Here is a 15,190-nt window from a genome sequence, read left to right as displayed (position 1 = left end):
CAAAATTATATAAATAGATTATCTACAACGTTTAAGGAGTGTCTAGGATCATGGTTTGAAAATACAATAAAAACTCAATTTTGACCTTCGACGAGCATGTCCCCCCTTAAAATAAAAAATATTTTTCTTTTTAATGTTTTCAGATACATATTTATTAATTAATACAGTTGAAATTGTAAATTATCAAAAAAAAACTCAAATTGTAAGCTTCGTATCTTTCCGCTAGGTGCCTCTTTAAAAACGGCTCAGTAAAGGCTTCACCTTGAATAAAATAAGCTAATTTATTTTTGCACTAAGCGTATTTTTGTTTTTATTTAATTTAATTTGTAGTTTTTGTATAACATTTTAACTCCCCCCTGTCAAAAATATTGAATATCAGATACGAGGTGTCAATTAGAACATCAATTTGCAGAATTCATTTATCAACATACATAACATTACTGCGACTCCAAGAAGCCGCGTCACGTATCTGTTAATTTCTTTCGTATCGTATCATAATGCCAGTTATTGCTCATACTTCGAATGCAATAAGGTACACTGTTTGTTAAAAATGATTGCTTCACATTATATAAACGAAAGATGCAATCAAAAATCGCCATTTACTGCAAACAAGACTACCGCATTGCACCGCACTACTACCATCGAATCTCTCCATTTACGGCCGCGGCCTGACTATCTGGGATTCTTATATCCATTGTAGTATGTAAGTAGTCAGAAACTCTTATAAAAATATTGAGAAAACATTAGTTTTTATATTGCTTTTGGCATAAGTGAAAAAACACCCCTTTATTAATAAAACTTTTATGTCATAAATAAGGTGTCGTATCACACACACATCATAAAATCTTTATGGAACGACAAATCCTTTCGGAAAAAAATACTTTATTACGGACAAATTTGCCGGAGAATAGTGTAAGTACACAGAGAGAAGAGACCGGACCTCTGTGGCCCATTTGGAGAAATTTCCTCGTCTCGGCCGTCGTCTGGCAATGAATCTTCGGATTCTATTAAGCGGTGTTAGTGTCGCCGCGGGGCAGGCCGCCAACGGCTCCCGTGGGGCCACTGGCACAGCGACCTTTGCCAATTTTACGCGGTCGCACTTTTCACCTGGACCCGCGCGCACATGTGTGATCTTTCCCTCAATATTTCCGCAAAGGTAACCAACCGGCCGACCTTACCCGGGTAGATAAGTAAGCGAAGGTAGTTTCGTTTGATGTAAATCCCCTTTTTTTCGTTTATTTTCGCCGAAAGGAAGAATTCCTTTATATGTTTTTTCTTGTTTTCTTTTCCCCCCCTTCCTATTCTCATGTTTGCGTAAACAGGATTAAGATTATCAATGTCATCATCATTTTTCAAAAATTATTATTTATTAAATTTTCTAACATCACCTCATTATTTATTAATTGATTTAGTCCCATATGCATATTAGTACATGCACAGTAGTTAAATAAGTAGGGTTATGCACTATTTTGTCAACCTAGCTAGCTATAATATAATGATAAACGGGTCGCGCCGATAACCGCTGTCATAAGTCGCTGTCAAATAATTACGTTTTGTAAACAGAAATAATATACTTTCGTTCGTACAAACCAAAACTGAATAGGTACCGAGATGGTGTTGGCATTTCAATAATAAATAAAATTAATGCTAGAAATACTTTATCCGCGGTCGTGAATTTACATTTTTTTTTACAAACAACGATAAAGTTATTAAATTATCTAAAGATTATACTTACTAATTATTACCCAATTTATATTGTGCAGTTTTTATACTTTTATCCTAGTACCTACCTGTGTAAAGAACAAAACACTCACAATTTTGATCGTAGAATATGACGTTACCATCAATGCTTTGGTAAAACTTGATCCATGCATAGGGATGCTAATTGGTTATTTTTATATCATCATCAGCCGGGGTCGATCCACTATTGGATGAAGGCCTTCCCTAGCTCCCTCCACTTTTATCGGTTTGTAGTTCACTGCCTCGTAAATACACTGAATTTTATGTTCATCTATCTAGCGGGTTTGGGCGTCCCGGTGGGCGTTTAGTGCCTCTGGCACCACTGCCTATTTTTGCAACACTACCTTTAAGACACGGTGGGAATTTTATATACCGTTGACATTCTATGCGTTTACTCAGTTGAAGGCAAAGTGACAATTAGTATTTTGATATACGCAAGTACGAAATATTTTATTTATTCATATATCGTCTCATACAATAAATATCTCATTGGGTCTATTCTATACACCAGTGGCAAAGGGTGAAGGTAGGCTGTTAAGATTCGACACAAATAGTGCACACTAAAGTTTATCAGTCATACGTATTTGTTTTCATTGAACTAAGACTACAATAATCGGACACTGTTGGTTAGTTTTTAAAAATCCATTAAACCCTGCATAAACCATGCCTTAATAGATAATAGTCAAAAACTATGCATCTATCTATAAAATATATAAAATTATACCATTCAATCATACAAATTTTTGGATATTTTATAGATATAAGAATATTTTTTGTTTTGGCATATCCACGGCTTAAGGGGGGACATGCTCGTCGAAGGTCAAAATTGAGTTTTTATTGTATATTCAAACCATGATCCTGGACACTCCTTAAACGTTGTAGATGATATATTTATATAATTTTGAAGCCTTATTATCCTTTATAGTTATTTTAAACATTTGATGACTGCATGAAGTATTTTTGTTACATAAAATAGTATTCTTTTAAACCTCTCGCTCTAATGTTTTAGAATATAGTCATATTTCGGTACATAACTGTGCAGTGGTGTTAAGATTTTTTACATTTATTAATTTTTAAACGCATTTATAAAACCATTAGCATAATTTATTACGAGATAATTTTTGTAAAATATTCACGATAAAAAATTATATTGATAATCTCTGTGATCCCAAATTTGACAAGAATTAGGCATTTTATTATTCAAAAAATCGGCAAGATTAACACATTTAAAGATAATTCTAAAGATATTTATTATAAGCTATGTCTTTGAGCATTCAAGTGTGATAAACATCTTATGAATAATGATTGCTTTATAATAATTATTGACCTAAGAATAAGGTAGTGTTTTTTTGAAATACGCCATTTCTTTTGTCATTCCCTAGTGGTTAAGCTACAACATACGGCCGTAGCCATAAATTGACAAACTAAAATTGAAGTAGGGAGTAAAATGATATTAACGCGCGTGTTTGAACATGTACCGTTTAAAAAAAAATAAAAAAAAATTCGGTTAGGTACATGTTCAAACACGCGCGTTAACATAATTTTACTCCCTACTTTAATTATAGTTTGTCATTTTATGGCTACAGCCGTATGTTGTAGCTTAACCACTAGGGAATGACAAAAGAAATGGCGTATTTCAAAAAAACACTACCTTCTTCTTAGGTCAATAATTATTATAAAGCAATCATTATTCATAAGATTTTTATCACACTTGAATGGTCAAAGACATAGCTTATAATAAATATCTTTAGAATCATCTTTAAATGTGTTAATCTTGCCGATTTTTTGAATAATAAAATGCCTAATTCTTGTCAAATTTGGGATCACAGAGATTATCAAAATAATTTTTATCGTGAATATTTTACAAAAATTATCTCGTAATAAATTATACTAATGGTTTTATAAATGCGTTTAAAAATTAATAAATGTAAAAAATCTTAACACCACTGCACAGTTCTGTACCGAAATATGACTATATTCTAAAACATTAGAGCGAGAGGTTTAAAAGAATACTATTTTATGTAACAAAAATACTTCATGCAGTCATCAAATGTTTAAAATAACTATAAAGGATAATAAGGCTTCAAAATTATATAAATAGATTATCTACAACGTTTAAGGAGTGTCCAGGATCATGGTTTGAAAATACAATAAAAACTCAATTTTGACCTTCGACGAGCATGTCCCCCCTTAATGAATTAAAAAAAACTAACCAACACCATTTGTAATATGTACCAATAATCCAACGAAAACAAATAAGTATAACTGAAAAAGTGTTTCACTTAATTACAAAAATAAAAATATCAACATTTTCACTGACTCCTTAAGTCTGATTCACTCGCTCGAAAATCCAAATTTCAGCATCAAAACTAATGACTACATTCTTAATATTAGAACCAATATTTCCAAATTTAGCAATAGTAACGAACACGGTACAAATATACAGATATACTGGATTCCAGCACATAAAGGAATTAATGGCAATGAAATTGCTGATCAATTGGCAAAAAAATCTGTAAAATACCCATCAGAAAATATAAGAATTCCATACACAGATTTTAAAGCCCAGTTTAAACAAACAATGAGCGAAAATAACGGTAAATATTTAGAAAATCTTGGGAAAGAAAAGGGAACACACTACTATCAAAACTTTTATAGTAGATCTCCTAAAACTTGGTTTAGTAAACATTGTAAAATAAAGCGAGATGTAATAGTGACAATAGCTAGAAGCAGGTCAGGGCATTACAGTCTCAACGAATCATTGTACAAAATTAAAGTGGTAGATAGCCCTCAGTGTCAGTGTGGACATCCCACGCAAGATCTTAACCACATTGTCTGGCAATGTGATGCCTATGACCAGGAGAGAGAAGTGTTATTGAATAAGTTGGGGAAATGCAGGTTATACCCTCCTTTTACGATTAATTCGTTCCTGGCAAAACCAAATATTTCAGTTATGAAAATTGTACATGAATTTCTCCAAAAATGTAACGTAAATGTCTAGTGTATAGTGTAACAAAAATGTAATTCTGTATCATTACTATTTATGCCTGTCGTTAAAAAAAAATGTATGTATACTTTTGTAAACCATTGTAAAGCAGAATAGCCTTCCATTCAGAGAAGAGCTCAATTGCTTCCAAATAAAGAAAAAAAAAAAAAAAAAACCACAGTGTCTGATCATTGTTTTCTTAGTTCAATGAAAACAAATACGTATGGCTGAGAAAGTTTAGTGTGCACTATTTCTGTGGGATCTTTACAGCCTACCTCCACCCTTCGCCATTGCTATACACAAGGCGGCTATCGACGGATAAAGTGATAAATATTATCACTTTATAATATTTATTTATTGAGGCTGTTTTATTGTTACAATAAGTTAACCGTCTGAACTAAATTGTCAAAAGTTAACACAGCCAAGAGAGGGACTGTTAAAGCATAGCACTTTTTGACAGTTTAGAGTGTTTAGACGGTTAACTTATGTACGATTCACCTCCTCAATACATAAATATGATAAAGTATCGTCGATAGCCTCCTTGTGTATCGAATAGTTTCGCATAAGTTAAACATTGAGTCCGAGAAGATAATAATTATTTTTCATGTCGCTGTTTCACGTTGGTGACGTTCGCTCTGAATGTAACAGCGTCAACGCTCTTAAAGATCTTAATTTCATTCTTGTGTTTTCGCAGTCTTCAACAGCATCATTGGCAGGAAGTCTTTGATTTACTTTATATTCATTCAATGATATATATAAGGTACATAATACACAGATCGTGGCTAATAAGGGACACTCTACAGTTTATACGTTTCAGATTATTATCACTATTTGATATGAATGAATAAAATTACAAGATAATAAGAACTTTTTATATAAGTACAACGTTTTTAAATTTTCTGTTGAATTATTATACTCAATATGCTCAAACTTGTACTTGAACTTTTCATACAAAACAGAATTAACTGAAAATGAATTCAATTCTACTTAAAGATGGCTAAAAGTATTAAAAAAATGCATTGGCATCGTGTTCTGATATATTCTAAAAGTTTCAAATGTCTAGCTAGTCGGGAAGTTAGTTAAAAATCGATTGCAAGATTTGTACTGGATTAACAACCACCGGACAAATAAGAATACGAGCTAATAAAAACGTTGTAAAAATAGGGTGGTTGGTGGCCTGCTACTTTTACATAATTTATATTCGATGTCCAGAATATTAAATTTATCTCTTCCAGTGTCTGCCAAACTTTTTTACTTGATAGCACACTGGGGAAGGGGATTTTTTTCGTGGCACACCAAATAAAAAATTCTGAAAACATACATATTATTTATTAAAATGAATATTTGTTTATTTAGTTACCTATTGGTATCGCAAAAATAATATTGTTTTATTTTATCAACATATTATATGTTTAATATATACTTACATATTATACTTAATATGTATAAGTTAGTTATTTATTTATCAGTAAGAAGGATACAACTGATTTAAAAAAACTATTATGTCAAAACACGGCTCTAAATTACAAATTTATACAAATACTCATCCTCCTGTCGTATCTTACGAAATTATTTTACTACGTTTGATAATCAAGTGATGAAAAATACATTAAAGTGATGAAAATTATGAACAGATCTTTTCTCCTGTCTTAATTTTTAAATTTGTTTAAGCAGCGTATAAGCATGGGAAGCGATCAAGCTGTAAGCTTTAAAAACACAATACGGACAGATTTACAGATTTCTACTTTCGCGGCACACCTGGAATCTCTCTCGGCTCACCGTTTGGCAGACACTGCCTTCGACAAACAATTATTTCATGACGAAAAGTCATTTTGCTTAGGACGGATTTATAAAGAAATAAGTTTCTCTGTCGTCTTTTTAGTACTTTTCGTTGAGAGAAAGTAACTCATGACATATTACTTTACTGACAAGATGAAAGGGCAAAATGGACCTAACATTTCATGTGAATCGGAATGATGAAAACTCCAACATTTAGATTAATTTACAGAAATAGGATAATACGTAAGTAGTTAAACCTAAGTTATTTTCCAAACATTATTTCACAGAAATGGTATGCCGTATTAAATTTCAAAGAATGTGAAAATAACTGTGTTTTGTGTATCGTTTTACCTGGATAACTTAGTAAATATTTCGACGAGATAATATGCCACAGGCTCCGTTAAAAATGTTAAGATTTTCATCAAGTGGATGAAGCACACATTGCAAGGCATATTTCGTTTGAGTCTTCACACGATTTAGAGAATATTGCGAATATTTCATCAAAAACTTTCGCCTACTAAATAATATAATGCAACATCTCTCGGATTTTAGGTTGGTAAGTTCCTAGCTTTAAACTAGTTACGCATACTTGTGTCTACTACCTAACTAAACTTGGCGTTACAAGGCAAATCGAATGGATCACTATGCATATATTATATTACATATAATTTATATAACCGTAATATAGCAATGTCGAATATTGGGTAGTAAAAGATTATTTAAAATGTACATTAAAAAATAATATAATAATATTACAAGCATTCACGTTATGGGTTTGCAAGTGTGACAAATTGTACAATAGATTAAATACTCAAGTCCCAAGTGATTTTGCCAATAGTATTACATTGATAGCGTGTCGTTTATATGAGATAAATGCACATTGATGGTTGCTAAAACCCACTAGCGAAGAGTGAAGGTAGGCTGTTAAGATCAGCCATAAATAGTGCACACCAAACTATGTCAGTCATACGTATTTGTTTTCATTGAAATAAGACTAAAATTTACAGACGCTATTGGTTAGTCTTTAAAATTCAAATAAACCCTGCGAAACTCGTATATCTATAAAATACCTAGAATTATGTAATTAAATCCTACATAACTATGGACATTTTATAGATAGAATAATACTTTTTATCTATTATAGTTTGGTTTAGGCAGGGTATAATGAATTTTAAAAAAATGAATCAAACATATGTATAATAATAATGTATTCTCGAAAACAAATAAGTATCGATGAAAAAGTGTGCACAATTTTGTCGTATCGCCCAAAGTATACCAAAACTATTATGGTTTTGTTTAGGCAGGGTTTAATTGATTTTTCAAAACTAACCAACACCATCTGTAAATTGTAGTTTTAGGTCAATAAAAACAAATACATATGACTAACAAAGTTAATGTGCACTATTTATGGCGGATCTTAACTGCCTACCTCCACCCTTCGTTGCAGTAAAACCACAAAATGCGGGCAATGAACTGCACAGCCAAACTATATCGCCTATGCTTGGGAACACGAATCATTCAATATCAAATAGCCACCGTGTGTCATTTTACTTTTATTATTTCGATTATTTTATTTTTAATTTATTCCATTTTATACTTATCACGTCCAAGTTTTCAAATTTTATTCATTTCGTATGTCGTATTCGTATGTCATAATATTCGTCCGTTAATCTCGTTCCAACAGGCAGTCTTCATCACTAGGTACCACACATTACATATTCACACTGAGTATGTTCGTTGTGATAGTAATCATTAATCAATAACCTCGTAGTTCTGGGATTGTGGTAGAGGTCTGTCTACTACATACAAATACATTGTCAAATATTTACTTGTATTTGTACAACATGTCGCTTTCATTGTTTCAATACTAGATAATACCTACATATTAATTAACATTTCATATATGGTTAGGTTTGGGTTTGATGATAAACCTATATATTATACAGCTAATCAAATAATTTACATGTCATGCAACATTAAATTTGAATATGATATTAATTGGTGGTAGCGTTGGATATCCGTATGAATAACATTTTTTTTACGAGACCTATCAATATCATCATCAGCCGGGGTCAATCCACTGCTGGATGAAGGCCTCCCCAAGCTTCTTCCAACTTTCTCGGTCATGTGTCGTTCGCTGCCACGTATTTCCGCCGAACTTTACCAGTTCGTCAATCCAGCGGCTTTTAGGACGACCCTGTGGCCGTTTCGTGCCCCTTGGATGACGGCATTTGCCCAGCGGCCGTCCTTTCGGCGAGCAATGTGCCCCGCCCATCTCCATTTCAGCTGTTTGGCAACGTCTATTACATCGCGTACTCCTGTCAGCTTCCTAACCCATTCGTTTATCTTACGGTCCTTTCGCGTGATGCCCAACATACACCTATCCATGCCTCGCTGTGCGACTCTTAGCCTTCGGACATCTCTCGTGTTGAGGGTCCACGTCTCGCAGCCATACGTGAGCACGGGTAGCACACATTGGTTGAACACCCTACGCTTAAGACATAATGGTAGGTCACTCTTGAAGATACTATTTAGACGTCCGGAAGCACTCCGTCCCAGCTTTGTTCTGCGAGCAATTTCATCATGCATGCTTCCGTCTATGGACACCTGCTGTCCGAGATAGACGTAGCTGCTGACTTGCTCGAGCTGGGTGCCATTAATACAGATAATCGCTAATCGATAAACCTATCAACATAATATACAATATTAAATAATTTCAGTAATCATTAGAATGAATGGGAAAATTGCTGAAAATATCCTACGGGGATTCTAATTATTCAATATGACTGGCACAGCCATCTGAACAATAAATATACAAACGTGCTCTAAACCTAAAGCATGAAAATGTGCCGGGAAATATTTATACTTTGGCCACTGCGCAAAAGTGCACTCACTTCCCAGGCATAATAAACGCTTAACCCTATTAGTACCATTAGCAGGAGTAGCTAAACGTAATTAATTATCTATGGCAAAAGACTGTGCGGGACTTTCCAGTATCGTATTAATTATTTGGTTATTACACTGCCAACGTTTACCTACTATGCTTTATCTATCAATTAATTTAGAACCCTTTCAAAATGGTAAGTATTTTTAACTATTTTTTTATTTAACGAATAATTCACAATATTTAAGAATGTAACATTCTTTTTATTGAACATACCTATATAATTTTGAAAACACTTCTGAGAAAATATATAATAGAATCGAATATATGAGAGAGAGAAAATAAATAGTTGCTTAATTAAAATTATTGGCAAGTTCAGGTTATAACAAAAAAAAACGAGTGATCCGTAACGTCAGTTAGTAAAGTAGTGAATACTACTTTGATTTAAAATACAAAAGCCGATCGCCAATAGTAACTCAATTTGGAAAGAGCTTCAGAGAATATTGTAAGAGCCCTTAGTTAAAATTTGTCGCAATTACATATGATACCAGTAGAGACGCAGGTTCGATTCCTTCTGGGTGTCGTATTTTTTTCAAAAAAGATTTTTAATATTGGTTACCTATATATTTCCGCAGAAGTGTTTTCAAAATTATGTATGGTATTGTGAATTTACTATCAGTATCATTCATTCTTGGGAATCATGATTAAATGTCCTAGTTATTTGTCTCCAGCGATCACTGCATTCCGCGTTCCGCATAAGTGACGATATTGAGAAGTCTGTAAGTGCCCTTTCATTTAGTCGGATCATGACTTACCTCCTCTACGTCGACTCTTGACGTTTTTGCTGACGTTCTAAATTATTGTTTTCCCTTCTGGCTGTGTGATCATATAAATACAAAATTCTCTAGAGACTGATTTAGAGAACCGGTTGCTAAGAGTTTATTTAATTTATTAATTGGTTATACAGTATAACCTCGTTTTTACGTGCCCGGAATTCGCGTTTTCCCGGCAATTGCGTGTAATTTTTTCAGTCCCGATGTATTTCAGTACATTTAATACCCGCATTTACGTTTTTCTTTCCCGCGATTTACGTCGGAAATATTCAAAATATGCGAGTTACGCGCGCTTCTGAAGAACTGTCTGATGAAGAAGAGGTTGATATTCCAACAAAAGAAGAAGCAATGAGGTTCACCGAGGGTTTAAAAACCTACTTTACAAACTTTGCTGATATCCAAGATGACACTTTTAAATGTTTATATAGTCTTGAAAGAGAATTACATAACAAAAAAACAAAAATGCAACAAACTAATATACATGATTTTTTCGATAAAAATTTAAATTGAATATTGTTTTTTAATAAAACGTTATTTTTTTAGAAACATAAAATTTTAATGTTCTTTTTTTCAATACCCCCCTTTTACATTTTCCCTCCAATTAGGTTTTTTTTCCAGTCCCTTAAAAAACGTAAAATAGGGGTTATACTGATTTATAACCAATAATTTCTTTTAAATCAATAACTTTTATTGATTTAAAAAAAAAATTTTACGTGATGCTATTTACACTTATTATAAAAACAGCGCATTAACCGGTCGTATGAGTATAGCCTAGGTATAACCTTCTAGCTAGATCTTCTTAACCTAGACCGATTTTTCTAAGCGAAGTATTTTCTTTAAAGACCGTCTGATGTATTACGGGGATCATTCTATGTCTGAAAAGCACACTGCCTGATTTGGTTCGCCGTTAATTTTCCTCCCGGCAAGCAAGCATTCGATGTACCACATTAATCTAATTTTCTGCCTCTAAAAGCCATACGCACCTACGCGATTTTACTCGGTGTTTCGTAACTGTTCGACGCCTGGGTTTATTGTCATCTATTTATGCGTGCAAACCATAATATATTTATCAGTGTTTTTATGACCACTCCGCTCCACATTTGCTCTTCATATTGCCCCAGAACCAGGTTTTTTTTTTTCCTTCTAGATACAAGATTTTTGGAAGTGCTTGTTTACGTCATTTATTACGGTTTTGCGTGTGAGATTATAAATGCAGATAAACTAATAAATGCAGTTATCTGATCAAATCTAAATGGAACGTTACTCTTCAAATGACGCTGAATTAAAATTATTTTCAGATAAATACCTTATGTTTTACAGTAATTACCGCATCGGAATAGACATGATCAATGCAGAGTCCATTCGTTTTGTCTGCATTGTCTGATGTCTCCGGCCTATTTAAATTCATATGTACAAGTGCTTTCGTAGTTATCTTGAACCGAATTTTATAATTGTGGGAATGGATTATATTATATAGCCTGAGGGTTTTTCTGTGGAATTTTAAATAATGCCAGTTGCACGATCATTTCGTTGATATAAACAAAATGGTGTTCTTGTTCTTTATCTGTACGTATAAATATCTACCGCATAACGTATGTTTTGCAAGATTTATTGGTGCCTTTGAGATGTGGTATTATAGGCATGCGGCATGTTGATGATTCCATAAACAGTACAAAGGACGAATGTATTCTGTATTAAAGAAATAAACATTTAATACTCGTACTATACAACAGAGTTTTACTGTAGACACTGCACTTCTGACTACACTGAGCGTGGCGATACGGAGTGCAGGGTTTAATTCCCGCTAGAGGTAGATGCCTCACACCACTCGGCTATCGTTTGTTCTTGTTTTTGTGATCATATCGATCCTCTCCAATCGAGTCTTTAGTTTCCAGATGTAAATGTAAAAACTATGGCATCGACCTCTTTTCCGAGATAATTAAAGGAACAAATTTCACGACATTGCTACTAAACTACAAAGTCCGGTGGGTGGCGTACAGAAGCGTCCGTTAAGGGGACGTTCTACAGAATTGGGCTTGAGAATTGAAAATATGATTTTTTAACATGTGGTCCATAATATCTGGTCTACTAGTTAATATAAAAAGGTCGTGTCAAAGTTGTTTGTGTCAATAAATTTGCTCTATGACTCGATCCGACTCATATTTCATCAGGGCTGTCGAAGACATAAATCATAAATATTTATAATTTTAAATTTTTATTTATAATATATATTATTTAAGTTTTGTGCATCTAATGCCGGGTCCACACTGGCAACAAGTTAAGTTGCTGGCAACCTCGTTAGATTTTACGATAATTATGATGGTTATCGTAAAATTTCTTAAGCAATTATGGTAAGTATCGTAAAATTTAATGAGGTTGCCAGCAACTTGTTGCCAGTGTGGAAATGGCTTAATATCCACTGTGGTTCACGTAGTGGCATGGACCTGGGGTTGACTAATTCAGGAAATCAACACCCATGATAGAATTTTTTCCAGTTTTGGTTGCATTATATTCCAAAACTCTTCTGTAAAAATCGTTTCCGATTTTATAAATGGAAATTTCTCGGTGTATATAGTAAACAAACCTACGAATAAAAAAAGACAAGAAGGAACATACTGATTCATCGCAGTAAAATCTGGCAATCAAATTCGCCATTTTGAAAAGCGACGATTTTGCGTAAACAAATATCACGTGGTCTGTACGTGTGCGGCAAACTTCGAATGTGTTTGTAATTTTGTGTATTTTATGTTTGTGTATCACGCATTGTCGGCCATATTTGCCGGCCTTTCTGTGCCGTGATTTGTACATATCTTCCTTCCTGTCTTTTTTATTCGTAGAAACAAACAGTATTTTTTATTAGTTATATGAAGTTGGCCTTGAATCTGTAATAAAATAATACACAATTAAAAGATTTTGAAATAGAAAAAAACACATTTCCAAGCTTTCAGCCGTGCTCACTCATGAATGTCATTCGTCATTTAGATAAGTATATACACATGTTATCTTGCAAAGTGCGAATGTAATGTTTTCAAATAATTGATATGGATTAATTATACCATCGTATTATTTTCTCGAAATCATAAACATACTATAATAGTATTTGAGTATCAACCTATGTTCAATTTGAATTGGGTTATAATAATAATATACCCGTATATATATCAATAGTATGTTTGCTACAAAATCTACCCAAGTTATCAGTATGTACTTGCACAGGTTTGATTAAAAACTATGATGAAATTAACATTTTAAAAATATTAATTCATAATATTATTTTGACAGCCCTGATCGGCGTACATCTTGCAGGTGTTTATAAAATAATAATAATGTTCAGCGGCAGACAATATCAATAATAATAATAATGTTTCTTGAAATAAAATCTCCGATGATTAGTGATTTTTGCGAAAAGATCGATTTAAATTAACGTACTTACGACGCCGAGGTCCTTTTTATACTAAATTATATTTGAATGTCGAGCTCTTCAGCCCCCCTTAAGCGTGCCACGTTAGCGCTAATACACACGGTGCTGTAAGTTGCCCGCCAGATGTGTATTACCTTGCTATGCATATCTGGTATACCCAAACTGACGTAAAATCTGCGTAAACGCGACGCGATCGCGGCACCTTGCAGCGAAAGGCGAAACCAGGATCGCGAGAATTGATTATTATGAAAATCCGAATGCACTTTAGTAGGTTATGTAATTATATTATTAACACAAAGCTTGCGTTTGAATACTAAGTTTCTTTTTTTAAATATGTATATTGTATATGACAGCTTCGTTACTTCCTGTTCACTCTGTTCACGCCAAAGCACTCACATGTTGCGATACGATATCGCAGTGTAAGGTAAATTTTCTAAATTGAGCTGTCTTTTTTCAAATTTATACAACAAGCATAATATCGACAATTTGATTCAATATAGGAAAATGCCATATCGCACCCCCAGTAAGATACTGTCGTAAGTCTGAAATCGGCGTTTTTGAGTTATGGATGTGGTTGGATTCGTATTTTTTTTTGCTATTTTAATAAAATATTGTCGTATCTCAAACTCAAATATTGTCAGAGAGAAAGCACTTAATACAGTACATTACTTTCCGAAAACTGTTAAATCGATAATAAAATAGTGTTGTAACTAAGTTACGACAGTATTTTACAAGAAGCTTTCTAAAAAACTAAAACAATATTTTTCAAAAAAATACTGTTGTAACTCTGTTACTTCAGGAAGATCTTGAGATACAGCGTAATTTTCTCACTAGTTGCATTTATATTATTGTTCCAAAGTATTCAAACAAAAAAACTGGAACCACCAGAGGCAACAATGTTTGTTATCAACTTCAATTAAATGGAAGTCAAATACAAGAAGTATGCAAAAAATACTTTATCAACACATTTGGGGTTAGTGAAAAGTACTGCTCCATTGCGTGGAAAACAAGGGATCTCCTTTCCGGAACGCCAATTCCAGAGCAAAGAGGTCACCATGGCAATCACAAAAAAATTGACGATGATTTAAAAAATGATATAAGAGCTCACATTAAGTCTCTCCTAGTGATCGAGTAACATTATTTGCGTGCACAGACGTCTAGATTGTATTTAGACGGTAAATTAACAATTGTTGAAATGTATCGGTTATACAAAAAACAACAAGCTGACAGCAATATGCCATTTGGAAAAGAACACTATTATAATACGCATCCATATTTAATGACGAATTTAATATTGGCTTCTTTAAGCCTAAAAAAGATTTGTGCGTTGAATGCGACCTATACAATAATTCTTCTCCAGAAGAAAAAGAACAACTTCAAGTAAAGTATGAGACACATCAACCGTGAAAAAAGAGGCAAGGGATGAAAAGACCAAAGACGTAGCAGAGTCCCGAACTAATGGCCAAAATAGCATCATTAACGTAGCTGTATATGATTTGCAGGCTGTTTTACCGCTTCCTTGCGGAAATGTGTCAACTTTCTATTAT

The 15,190-nt window shown here is 33.4% G+C and overlaps 1 protein-coding gene across 11 annotated transcripts in view; it reads left to right on the top strand.

Moving 5' to 3' along the window:
* Liprin-alpha (PTPRF interacting protein alpha) overlaps positions 1–15,190 on the top strand; it is a 662,751-nt gene that overhangs the window by 176,441 nt on the left and 471,120 nt on the right. The window lies entirely within an intron of this gene.

Source organism: Rhyacophila brunnea, unplaced genomic scaffold (assembly GCF_057557595.1).
Source record: "Rhyacophila brunnea isolate RB1 unplaced genomic scaffold, BYU_Rbru_1.0 scaffold_14, whole genome shotgun sequence".
NCBI classification, from domain to species: domain Eukaryota; kingdom Metazoa; phylum Arthropoda; class Insecta; order Trichoptera; family Rhyacophilidae; genus Rhyacophila; species Rhyacophila brunnea.
Note: the sequence above shows the minus strand (reverse complement) of the source record. Positions and strands in the feature narration are given on the sequence as shown.